The following is an 11,543-nucleotide window of genomic DNA, read 5'->3' as shown; positions in this document are numbered from 1 at the left end:
TTGGCACTGGAGTCAGACCTGGTCACTGATCTCTGTCCTTGGGGTATCTTGTCCTTGGAAGCCATTTACAACTTCAGGAAGTTTGACTGGAGGGATGGCTCCCCAACTATTTTTCTAGAATGAGTGTGGTTCTTGAACATTTGTTTTCCAGTCTGAATTCAAGATTCACTGTACTGCTGTTCTCTGGGGAGACATATAAATATACACCAAAGCTATGCATGTGTGCATATATAAAATCTTTATATATATATGCACATACATACACACACAGCTTGTTCCTATCGGTACTAATTCCTCCAGAATATTTACAGAATGAGAACATGTAAGGCCAGATGTAGTAAAGCCTTACAGGGTAGAATGAGGTCAGGCAGCATCTGAAGCAGAAGCCCCTGAGGCTCTGCAGTACCACAGGCAAGTTCTATCAGTGTGGAATTCATTCAAAACAAAACATTTTGGTTCAGTCAGTTTGTTTTGCTAAGATGAAAAGCTTTTGGGAGAACAGGAGTCTTCCAAATTCAGAAAAGACAATTGCATTTCCATCAAAAAACTTGTTCTGACTAGGAGTCCCTCACTGCCTCACCAGTTTCAGTGCTAAGCTCAGATTTGTGACACAGTTTCTGGAGGCTGGGAAGCATAATGGAAATGAAATCATTTTATTATAAACGAACTGCAGCTTTTTTCCTAGGCCTAGTTAAAAGGACTGGAAATAGAAAAGGTCTTTAATTGACTGTGTAAAGGTCTTGTGAGATATCCCAGACTTAGTCTGAAAATACTGGAGAAACATTGTGTGTGGCCTTTGGGAATGAAACCTTCACTTATTAATTATTTTCCTTGGAGTTTCCCTTGTGGCATCATTATGTGCTTCATTAAAGTAAACCAAGCACGAATCTCCTTGGGAGATCAGAAAGGGAAGCCTGGTGAGTCAATCTACTGTACAGTTCAAGTGCTGCTGGACCCTAATCTATTATTGATAGGAAACATAAGAATAATCATAATATTTAGGGGTCAGCTCCCTCCATCTCCAAGCTTTTCCTTCTTCAGCATTCCACTGTCTCCCCACTGTCTCATGGTTGTGGGTAAGTAGATCGAGCTTATTTACAGGGCACAGAAGTTCAGTTAAATGAGGGGGAAATATGGATTCCAGACTTCGGAAATACACTATGGATGCAGTGTCTCTCTGGATATACCGGAGCTGTTACTTCTTTTTCCTGGGGAAGATAAACGGCCTGACTGGGGAGGCATTGGTGCTTTGTCTCTCTAGTGGTAGTGGACAGATGGGTGCACTACATCTTTGTCTTCTCCTTGGGATAAAACACTAATGCTGGAAGGACCAAGCTGTAGTTTTTCCCCCACAGTAAGAGCTTCTCAAAGAAACTGTGGGTACAGATCAGTCAACCCTGTTTCAGTTATGGCACCACTAGAGGGGGAAAGAGTATGAAACATTTGCATGTCAACACAGTTTCTCTGTCCATTTCTATCAGCATTTTTTCACTGTGCTACTGCATGTCTGGAATTGACCTGTTGGAGTGACTCCAGAGCAGGGCCAGCAAGTTGATTAGAGGGATGGAGCACATCTCTTATGAGGAAAGGCTGAGAGAATTGGGATTGTTGAGCCTGGAAAAGAAAAGGCCCTGAGGTAACCTAACTGTGGCCTTCCAGTAACTGAAGGGAGCCTACAAGAAATGTGGAGAGAGACTGGAGTGACAGCACAAGGGGGAATGGCCTCCAACTTACAGAGAGTAGGTTTAGATTTGATATTAGGTAGAAATTCTTTATTGTGAGAGTGGTGAGGCCCTGGCACAGGCTGCCCAAAGAAGTTGTGGATGCCCCATCCCTGGAAGTGTTCAAGACCAGATTGGATGGAGCTCTGAGCAACCTGGTCTAGTGGAAGGTGTCCCTGCTATGGCATGGGGTTGGAACTCAATGAACTTTAAGGTCTGTTATGCTGCACTGTGGCCCTGTAATTTGTCAAATACGAGAGATGGTGAACAAGTTTAAAAGTAAAGGATTCCAGACATTAGTCCCTCAAACCAAAACATATAGGTATAAACTTAGATGTACTTAATGAGAACTTCACACCATTACATGTCCAAAAGTAGAGGCTACTTTGGGGAAAATGACCATTATCCACAAATTTCTATACCGACCTGATGCCACTAGATCTGCTCACCTCACACCACAACTGAAACACCATCCATTTCAGGCCTAGCTGTAAGCCATAAGCAAATGTGGCACAACTGGTTGGTGTTCATTTGGCTTCCACCTGCCATGAACACTGCATCCAGAGAACCAGGGTGCAGTCACTGGAGACACACAGATTGGGAAAGCATTTTGTCAGTGTTCTCAGGCGCATGGTGGAATTCTTGGGGCTGTGCAGAGCCAGGAATTGGACTCAATGACCCTTGTGGGTCCCTCCCAACTCAGAGTAATCTATGGTTCTGTTTTTTGATGTCCTGAGAGGTGCTCAGCCAGCTGCAAGCACACTTTCCAGCTCCTAACCTCTTGACCAAATTTCAGGAGTGCAAATGCTGTTGGCCAACCAGGGTAGTGCTGTATCCCACTGTTCACCACTCCCCAGCAGTTCACACAGGTGAACCTGTTGTTCCTCTGCAGTTGTATTTGCCCCTCTCCCTTTACTGAAGTGCAGCAGCTGAAGTTGAATAATGTCTTTTAACTGTATTTCCCAGTCCTTTAGGGAACTACCTGCACTAAACCTGCTTGATATAACAACACTTATCTCTCATTCTCAGACTTTCCTCTACCCTCCTCACACCCAACTCTGAACAGGCAGAAGGCAGCAAAACCATCAAGGGACTGTTTTTCAGCCTACAACAGCAAATACCTCACTGTTCCTCACAACAGGACTTCCTTGCGCAGCAGCAGGACCAATGGAGCTCTTGAAGCACAAATGGCATCCTACAGTAGCTCTGTAAGTAGGATTTAATGTTCATTGACTTACCTCAAATGCCTCTGAGATGAGGAAGAGGCTTGAAGCAGGGTGAGCAAAGCATGGTGCACTCCTCCTGTGTGTTAAATCCATCCAGAGCTGGGAAAGCGACTATAAAAGTAAATTGATAGTACAGCCCCAGGTGGTTCAGTTGTCTCTCTCAGTGTACAGGAAGAACTAATTGCTGTAGTAGTAATCTCACCAAGCTTTTCTTAATTGTTTGCTTTAGCCAAAATCCTTCAGAGCAAGAGAAGGGGGTTGCCATAACCTCTAGTGTAGGAAAAGATCTGCAGGTTGATGACTAAATTGGGTGTGTCTGTTCAAACCCTGAGCCAGCACATGCCCAGGAGCTAGGGGGGCCTGGATTGGAAGGTAGAAATGTAGTGTGGCTGCAGTCTTCAGAGCAGAGCTGTTGGAATGTATTTGTAGTGATATATTGGCTATCAGAGGACTAGAATAAAATCATCATGAAATGCTGATCCTACCGTTCCATTTTCTTATTGCTTTATTTGAAGGCTTCTTGTCTTGAAAATGTCACTTTGAAGAAGCAGTGAAAGTGATACCAGAGATAATAATTTAAATTGTTGTTTCTGACTTTTGCAATGGCTTTGAGAAAAGAGGAACAAAAGATCCTGATAGTTCATTCAGTGGCATTTTGGAAAATTGCAACTTCTTTGCGTTCCTCCCTAATAAAGTCTTCTTGAGCCAGAATGTCACATGGTAAGGAAAGCAATGCCAATTTAGGGCCAGGAAATGTCTTCACTAAAATCTACGGGAATTTTGGTTTGCATTCTGTGCAACAGACACCCATAGTTGTGGGGGACAGCACTTTGCCGGCAAGAGGGAGGAAAAGAGACAAGAGAGAGGGCGAGAGAGCTGTTGTTGAATCTCTTCATCCTATTGCTCTGTGTAACTCCAGCAACACCAAACGTTGCTATGGTGCTCTCTCAGGTGGCTGGGATGTGGCAGCTGGCTACACACAGTAATAAACAGGAAAACCTCTGAGTGATTTTATGTTCTCCAACCTCCTTGTTCCATCTCAAGCTTTTTTTCTGTGCTTCTCATTTCTGCCCACACTCTCCAATAAAGGAGGAGAGGATGCTTAGAGCTCATCTTCTCCAGAACCAGCTAATGCACTGCCTTATGCCAGTGGCCTGGTGCTGATGATGTCATTACTCCTGTGCTCTATAGCCTGAAACTCTCTGGGAGGGAGACTAGAAATCTGCCTCCACAAGGAGGGCATTTCTTCACTGTGGCAGAGATGGATCCAGGAGCTTTGCATGGACTGCCCGTGAGTACTACATGAAAATATATCTAATTAGGAAATGGGGAGTGGCAATAAAATGCAGTTTTGTATTCTGCCAGAAAGTGTAAGTTTAGATATGCTAAAGGGGCTACATAAAGTCTGTGTGCACAGTGTGTGTACATAAGACGTGTATATACAGAAAACGTGTGGTAAGTGTAACAAGCAGAACAGATCATTTGGTGGTAATTTAGTGGGAGAATGAAGGATGTAGTATGCATGCAAAACCAAGATTCATTTAGTGATATGATGGCTGAAAGCTACTTTGTGGAAAACTAAGTGAAGCAAAACAAGAATCTGGGAGATATTTACATATATAATAATATGGACTTTTATATAATACCTTCAAAAATTTGTGTTGTGGTAATAAATGAGAGAATTTCCATGCAGCATGTGTGGCTGACTTTGCATTCGGGACTACCAGTGTGGGTGATGGAAGGGGAAAGAAGAAACCTGTAACTGGTACCTGTCAAGATTTTGCCTGTTTAGCCACCTATGGGAACCATAAATGTCTGGAATTAGATTGCTTTGGATCAGGTTGACCCTATTTGAATGACACTATGGAGAGCTCTGTGAAGGGTCTTACACTACAGGATTGTGCTGGGAATGTTGCTTGATACCAGTTTTGGAAAACCTATGGGCTCCCTTAGTGAACAAGAAGTGCGAGCACGTGCCCAGGTGTCAGAGTTCCACACGGGTGCTGCAGAATGGGGCACGATGGCAGGGTCAGCTTTGGAGCAGCTTCGCCCCAGAAAGGTTCAGAGAGTGGAGGTGAGGAAGCAGGGATGGTCTGAGGGGGAAACTGAGTGCAATTTAGGTGATTTGAATGCTATTAATAATTGATTTCCTTTTGCAGTGTTACTGATCAGTCACATGGTCTTTTCATAATACTTTAAGATGCAAGTCAGCTCTCACTGTTAGCCTTTCATGGGACGTACCCTTTCTAATCCCTGGTGTTTTCCAAAGTGTTTCTGTCCATCCCCGCCCTTCTTGACCTTGAACTGCATTGAAGATATTTCTCTTGTTCCAGCCAAGATCAGTTTTTTTGGCATCTGACACAGTTTTTTGCTTCCCTTCCCTGCCCTGCTTTGCTCCACAGCACATGCTTTCTCATCTCCCAGTGTTTGATGTGATCCTTATTCTCATTTCTCCGTCCCATTTCAAAGTGTGTGTGTCTTCTCCTGTATGGTCTGTGTATGTGCAGGACAGAGAGACAGTGAGGATTTGCTCCTCTGTGCCTGCCCCTTGGGGTAGGTATCCCACATGTTGGGATAAGGCCACTATCTCCAACCTTTTGTTTATGGTCAGAGGAGGAATGAAGTGTGACTGAAGCTGGTGTGCAGCGAATGTTTGTAGGTCACACCTACCCCCAGCTGACCTCCAGTCTGGATTCTTCACAGCTTCAAGGTCTTAAGCTGTGCCAGGGCAGGTTTAGGTTGGATATTAGGAAGAAATTTTTTACAGAGAGAGTGATCAGCCATTGGAATGGGCTGCCCAGGGAAGTGGTGGATTCTCCGTCCCTGGAGGTTTTTAAGATGAGACTGGATGTGGCATCAGTGCCATGGTCTGATAACCATGACGGGGTTGCATCAAGGGTTGGACTTGATGATCTCGGAGGTCCTTTCCAACCCGGTTGATTCGATGATTCACAGGCTTGTGTGGAGACAGACCCCACACCTACCTTCTCCTTGGGCTTTTTTGGTGTCTTGTCTGTGAGACTCCTGTGTTTCTCTCCCAGATTATCAACAACTACCTGGACGGGACACAAAGAGGGGCCATGGACAAGGCATCTCCAAGTGGGATGCATTTCAGGGACAGCAAGAGGAAGGTGGACTATGTGTTAGCCTACCACTACCGAAAACGCCTCGCTCGGCCCCCGCCCGGGCCAGGCTCACCGGAGCGCACCCGCCGATCCGCCTCCTTGGCCCTGGTTTCCAACGGAGGCACCGGGAAGGGCTGTGTGGAGGACGATGGCCAGCGAGCCCTGCAGGAGTGGCCGGGGCTGCCAGGGGTGGAGGTGATGGCGCTGAGCCCACTGGACGCCCTGGAGGAGGAGAAGCGGCTGCAGCGGGAGGAGTTCGAACACAACCTGGTGGAAGCGGGGCTGGAGATTGAGAAAGACCCTGAGGTAAGAGGGGGAGACTCGAGCCTTGTGCCTGGCACTGGGTGTCCCGATGGGAATGGCCACTTTGGTGCCAGAGGTGGCCACGTGCAGGAGGTGGCCATGGCTGGGCCAGGAGCTGGCTCACTCTTGCCTTGCATCGATGTTAACTGAGAGACAAATCACACCCGTGCCGTTTCTTAAAAATCGCTGCTTAAAAACATCTCTTTAATGCATCTTAAAAATAAATATATTTTAAATATCTCTTAAAAATATGCTGTTTTCCTCATAACGCATCCTCGCTGGTTCCCATGTCATCATTTCTGCAGACACAGAAAATGTGGGATGTCCTGGAGATGGGTCTCATGCCCAGCTTGAGGAGCTGGTCCTGAAGACAGTTTGTTACTGCTGAACAGGGGTTCAGTACTGAAAATCCCCAACGAGGGATCTCCAGAAAGATGCTGCCCACGCTATTAAATATATATTATATATTTTTTGTGTATTATATATAGTATTTATACATGCCTAAAATACAGTGTGAAGCCAAGAAGATGCCACGGGTGTTTCTGTGTTGCTTGGTTCTTACTACCTGAAAAAACTCTGGTTGTTATTGTTGTTCAATGTGCTATTGAGTAGCAATTTCACTCTTCAGCAGAAAACATATTTCTTTATCTATTGTTCTTATGACATGCAACAAACACATTTTTCTTATATATATATATATATACATAAAATAAATTTAAATATTGTTAAAATGAAGAAAATATCTCTTCAGTACTTTGCTGGAACACAAAGCACCGTTGAGACATTTCATATTTCCTCAGAATAACTCAGTGATTTTCAGTGTGACTCTCAGTTTTCTTATCAGCCATATGTAAGTTCTGTGTCCTTTCTTTGTTCCATCCGTGAAATGAACAGCTCCTGTGCTGCAACAGGAGAACCTCCCAGACTCTCATGTTTTTATTCTCCCACATGTGCATGGTGTTGCCTGGTTCTGTGGTCGTGTCAGCTGGGAGCTGTGGTTGGGTTACTTGGGCTCAGGTCTTCCAAATCCCCTGTTGTTGCACTGAGTGCTGTGCTCTCCCTCTGTACCCCTTTGAAGGCCATGGGTATTTACATCTGTTGGAAGTCCCTGCTGGGTTCTAGTTTGAGGTGCTCTATTGCTTTGTTACACCAAACTTGAGTAACTTAGGTGCTGAGAACTTACAGCTCGTGTTGCTTCCAGTGCATCCAGTCAACACTTCCAAAACGTGGAGCAAATCACAGATTGCGTCTGAAAATTTGAGTCTGACTAACTTGGCATAGTGTGAGCAGGTTAAATCACTGGCAGGGATGGAAAGAAATAGAAAAGGCTTTTGACTCCTAACATTTTCCTTGTTTAATTTGCTGGGTTGCAGGTGGCTCTGGGTTGTATTTCACTGCACAGCCTGGCTAAGCCATCCTTGCACTGAAGAGAAAAGGGTGATCTCAGATCCTGATTCTTTTATGCTGAACATTTGGGTTATGGTTCAATACATGGCTGTCTTGCTGCTATGATTTTTATAAACAAGTTTCATAAAACCCATGAGAAGAGCTGTTTTTGGAGACTTCTTTCAGTTCTGAATTTCATCAGAACCCAAAAAGTCTAGCAGGAGATTTGGATTTGATTATTTGACTCATTACTTACCCGAAGTCCAGCTGGATACAAATTCTGGTTCAACTCCTTTCCAAGTGATGACATATGCTCTTAAATAATATACAAAATGATAAATGATGTTGTAGAGTGTTGATGAAGAAAAAACCTTTTGTCGCAGTTTCCCTTACGAAGAGGAAAATGCTTTTTGTGAGTGAACTGGGAAGTTCTCAGGAAACCATTTGCTGTTCAGTTTTTTAATGAGAAAAAAATTGATTGACTTCGAAAATTACGAAAAATATAATTCCATCGCTTCTCTAACTGTGTATGTACAGAGTCACCCCTGGGCCCTCCCCTTGCCTGTCCCAACACATAAGCTGTCTAATCAAAAGGGGAAAGAGGTTTTTTTCCCTCCAGAATCTCCTGAGAATACTGGAAGGGACTATGCATTATCCTTTTTCTTCCCTGCCCATGACATGTGGCTTTTACTTCCTCTTCTTTTTCTCACTTCACTGTTGAGTTTTTTTTCTTCTGTTAGTTAATTCATGTTGGAACATGCTGAAGGTTCTTGCTGTGCATTTCATAGAAAATGATGATTAGGAACATGTGAAGGGGACAGCTGGCCTTATATGTTGATTAAAATTGCATGTTGAGCCGATATGAGAACAATTTCTGATTTTATTCGTGGGAAAAATATGTGTCTATAAGTTCATTAAACTCAGAATAGCCCTAAAACATCAGGTTTTTTGGTTTTATTTTTGTTTTGGAATAGTGGGAATTTCCATGATGCTTGTAAACATTTGGTGTTATTATGGTTTTTATATGCTAAATAACTACTGACAAACATCTTTCTCATTTGTATTGTCAATTCATTGTGTCAGAGAATAGAGAAAAGAAAACAAGTGAAGATATATAATTTGTGTGTGGGGAGAAGTGGATTACTCTTTTTTGAATTTGTGGAAAATAAGTTTATGGTCTGTCTCTATAACCACCCAGTTATTACTTGTGAATTAATTTTAACTAATTTTTCAACTTTCTAATAACTTTCTATCATTTATTATTGCTATCCTCTAGAGAAACTCTTTTCTTTTAATGCAACTTTTTGTTTGTTTGTGGTGGGGTTTTTTTTTTGTTTTGTTTTGGGGTTTTTTTCCTGTTTTTAAACTGAGATTATATTTTGTATGTCCAAATCACATCTGATCCACAGCATGTGTTCATGTGTTATAAAAAATACTGCCACTATCCATTTTCAGTCTTGATGTGCTGTGTGTCAGGGACCAGAAGTGGTAGATCAGGTTCAAGGAGCAATTTGGTTGGTTGTCTCTTCAAATCTGAACATTTGGATGGTCCAGTATGGCCTGTGCTCATGAAAACAACTGAATTTGGATAATTTAGGGTTATGTGGAACTGATATTTGGTGGAAAGAAGAGGCAACTCCCTACTCACTTCTGATGACAGAAGCATAAGAAACTACTGTTTTGCATAGTTTGCCACGAGTTAAAATAATGTTTGAATCTATGGTTGCCCTGTTTGACCAGTCTACAGAGTTAGAAGTTTAGATAAAATAAACCTGGTAGGACTCTTGAATGTGCCCTCAAAAACTGCATCTCAATTCCCAGGAGAGACAGTAAATACCCTGGATATTGCAGGCAGTTCTTGGAATTGATTTTTTTTTTTTTTTAGTTATTTTTTCTGGGGAAACTGTTGTGTTTCACCTGATCTGGAGCACCAGTAGCTCCCTTAAATTTGAATTGCACTGCTGCTTTAATGACTGCAAATGCAACACACACTGTATTCAATTAGTATTACTTATGGCAAAGCATAATAGGCACAGAATAAGAAGAGGCTGGAGATGCACCTTGGCATTTGGACAAAGTAGGATAATTTTTGAGCACATTGGAAATGATTCTATGATTCTAAATGTACTTTGCTAAAAAGCAACTAGGAAATGAAAATTATTTCAAGGGGAAGATGATGACAATTCTAAAACAAGGTTTAGATTACCCTCCAAGAAACTCATCTAATCTGAATTTTAGAGCTAGCATCATTTTGAAAATGCCTCATTAAACTTCCTTGATTGCATTACACTTCAAGGGAAGGAAGTCCTTAAGATCCTCAATGTGTCAGCTGGTGCAGCACTGTTAATAATATTACTGATGGTGATGGTTGTGGTTGGATTTTTCTTCTTCATATTCCAAGATTTGGTTTTGAATTTTTGTGGGAAAAAAATGCACAAACTTAAAAACCAAACCTCCCAAACAAACCTCCCAACAACCCCCAACCTGAACCAAAAAAATGCCTATAGTGCTGCAGCTACATTTTATTTATGGGATTAAATTTACAATATTTCATTGTACTAAGGTGCTCCCCATTTGTCAGTGGGAAAAGGCTTTGTCTTCTGCCAGCTGTAAAGGAGAAAAGTAGCAAAAATAATATAATAGATATTCCTTAATTTAGGAGTAATTAAAACCCTGAAAAAAAAGTGATGTTCTCTTCCTAAATCAACCTGATTTTTGGATAATCCCAGTAAAAACATCCCATGCCTTTACTACATGTGAGACATCTTGCAAGAACTCAGTGTGAAAGTTTTAATTGTCTCAAAATATTAATTCCTGTAAAGTGCAGAGGAAATCTTTATATTAGCTAACATTAATTTTAAAAGGGTAGGGAAATTGAATATGAGTCCAAGACCTTTATCCATGTTAATGAATGCCTCCCAAAGCCAATGAGAATGCACACAGAGTAATGTAGTATTGAAAGCAGTCTTTTGTGCTCCAGGTCTTTGGACTTTGTATTTCAGTCTCTCAGCACTCAGAACAAGGCAATACTGCTTTGGGGAGCTAATTATATAAATATTTGATGCATATTTTTCAACCACTCTTGTTACAGAAACATTAATTAGCTAAAACATGTTCTGCTCCTTTGTGTTATATGGAGCTGAAATGTAGTACACAGCTCTTATAAAATTAAAGTTGAACAGGCAAGGCAAGGTTTTCAGTGATAGTGAAGTGAATGTGATGAAAATATTGACAAGTTGATGAACTATTTAAGAGGAAATTATGTCTCTGTTTTAGAGAGGATTTTGGAGTAGCCCCATGGGAGTTAGGTGTGATTCAATCAGCATTAAAATAATGCTCCGTGATAAAAGGTGGTGAGGTAAAATGGCTTTGCTGTCAAAGCTGGAAAGTCCATATTATGAATCCTATTTTTTAATGATTGTGTTGTGACTTGAATAAATGAACAGGCTGACAGACTCACTCTGTGTGTTTTAATTACCATCCAGACACTTAATGCTCAGCTATGAAGTATCTCAGTCAAAGTGGCTTCTAAGGGATTTAGAGAAAATTGAAAAGATGTACGAAAATCACCTGTGTGCTATCAATAATATTTATAAAGCTCTTGGGCCAGCAGTGGTAAAGGTAATCAATTTTCTTTAGGCTGGAAAATGGAGGCATCAATATCCTGAATTTCATATGGTGGTAGATTTGGGGTGTACATTCTGGTGGTATTTACAGTGGGAGTTGGGCCATGTATTTTTTAAATAATGCTGTTTCTATCAGACTTGCCTGGCAGAAGTGGC

Source organism: Lepidothrix coronata, unplaced genomic scaffold (genome assembly GCF_001604755.1).
Source record: "Lepidothrix coronata isolate B3197 unplaced genomic scaffold, Lepidothrix_coronata-1.0 Scaffold107, whole genome shotgun sequence".
NCBI lineage: Eukaryota > Metazoa > Chordata > Aves > Passeriformes > Pipridae > Lepidothrix > Lepidothrix coronata.
Note: the sequence above shows the minus strand (reverse complement) of the source record.